We start from the raw sequence: 2,190 nt of genomic DNA, 5'->3' as shown, positions 1-2,190 counted from the left end.
CTATATGAAGGTATAGCTTATTAAAAAATAAATTCTTTGGAAAGAGATAAGAGGAACTCACCAACTTTCTGCTCTCCCTTCCCTACTCTCACACATTCACGTTTTCTCTGAATATGCCTTCTTTCTACAAGTATGGTTCCCCTTTCCTGACCTCTCTAGTGAGAGCCTGAACCTGGACAGTTCTCAATCTCATATATGCTATGCTTCTCCTATGTACACATACCTATAGTAAAGTTTAGTTTATAAGTTAGGTGCAACAACAGATTAAAAGCTACTGTAAAATAGAACAACTCTAACAACATATTGTAGTAAAACTGTCAGCATGCCTTTTGGGGGCTATCATTAAGTAGAATAAGGGACACTTCAACATAAGCACTGTAATACCACTAAAGATGATCTGATAACCAACATAACTTACCAAGCAAGTAATGAGCAGCCAGCATATACAGCATGCATGCACGGGACATAGGGAAGTCACATCCTTTGCGGGATGGAGCAACAGGACTTAAAATTTCATCATCTGACGATTTGAAACTTATGAATTGTTTATTTCTGAAAATTTTCATTTAATATTTTTGGATCCAGGATAACCACAAGTAGCTGAAGCCATGGATTAGGGTAGACTACTGTGCACTTGAACATACATACAGCTAACATACATATACATACATACAGCTCTCCTTACAACCCACATGTGTGCAAAGGAAGTGGTGCTTCTGTGGAGCTCACAGATGCCCTGTGTACAGATCTCAAAAGTGTGCAGTACCATATATGAATGTGTATGTGTGCATATGCCTGTGTGCACATACCAGTTTGCTATACCTGTGTGCATATACCTACATGCATATATATATGTGTGTGCATATACTTGTGTATATATATTCATGTGCTTATACCTATGTGCTTATACCTGTATGTATATACCTATGTGCTTATATCTGTGTGCATATACCTGTGTGCTTATACCTGTGTACATATACCTATGTGCTTATACCTATGTGTATATACTTATATGTTTATACCTGTGTGCATATACCTGTGTGTGTATGTATCTGTGTGCATATACATGTTTGCATAAATGTCTTTGACTCACTCTTACATTTCTCTCACCTTGCCTGCTTCCTGTGTGTGCACCTGAGGGTGGTCCTGTGTATAAATATGTATGCAAGTGCACATATATGTGTGCATGCATTAGTGTCTTTGGTCTGCGCTTCCCCTCTGTCCTCACCAGTGTTGGCTTCATGCGTGCATGCACCTGGATGGATGCCCTAATTACAGGAAGAAATGGGTTAAAAGTGTCCTATTCAAAAGCACTAAATAGGCTTAATTATAGGTGACAGTCAAACTCTAATCAGAGGAGGACTCATTAGCTACTGAAAAGGAGAGGAGACTGCAGACCTGAAATTAAAGGACCCATCAACAAATGCAGCCTCCTCAGACAGAGGAGAAAGGAGTATAGGGGCTAGGGAAATGGCTAGGGGGGTAAATGCTTGCTGCCTAATTGTGGAGACTGGAGTCTGGATCCACAGCACCCATATGAAAGCCGAGTGTGTATGGCAGCCCACCTGTAATCCCAGTGCTGGGAAGCAGAGACTGGGGTCCCAGGAACAAGCTGGCTAGGTAGACTGGTGCAACTTGTAACTCAACATTCTGTGAGAGACCCTGCCTCAGTAAATAAAGTGAAGAGTAATCAAGGAAGACACCTGAACTCACCTTCTGTCCTCCACAAATTCACCTACACACATGCAAACACACATGTATCCACACCACACATGTGTACATATGCAAAAAAGAAAAACAAAGGGCCTTGATCTTTCTTTGGCAAAGCAGGAGTAGGCGAGACAAGAAAGAAGGAGGCCAATAACCAAAGAAGGGGAGTCCTGTAGACATGGCCCCTCCCTGGCTGGCCCTGCTGGCATGGACCTGTACTTCCTGTACTTTGGAATCTGATGGAGGACAATTACAAATTCAAGTCCAGTCTGAGCAATTTAGTGAAATCCCATGTGACCTAGTCTGTTTCTCCATTGCTGTGACAAAACACTCTGACCAATATCAACTTGGGGAGGAAAGGGTTTATTTACCTTACATATCCTGGGTCACAGTTCATCCAGGAGCCCAAGGTAGGAACTCAGGGCAGGAACCTGGAGGCAGGAGCTGGAGCACAGGCCATGGAGGAATCCTGCTTGCTGG

This window comes from Nannospalax galili, unplaced genomic scaffold (assembly GCF_000622305.1).
Source record: "Nannospalax galili isolate Female #2095 unplaced genomic scaffold, S.galili_v1.0 scaffold229, whole genome shotgun sequence".
In the NCBI taxonomy this organism is placed as follows: domain Eukaryota; kingdom Metazoa; phylum Chordata; class Mammalia; order Rodentia; family Spalacidae; genus Nannospalax; species Nannospalax galili.
The sequence above is the reverse complement of the archived record's forward strand: the minus strand, read 5'-3'. Positions refer to the sequence as shown.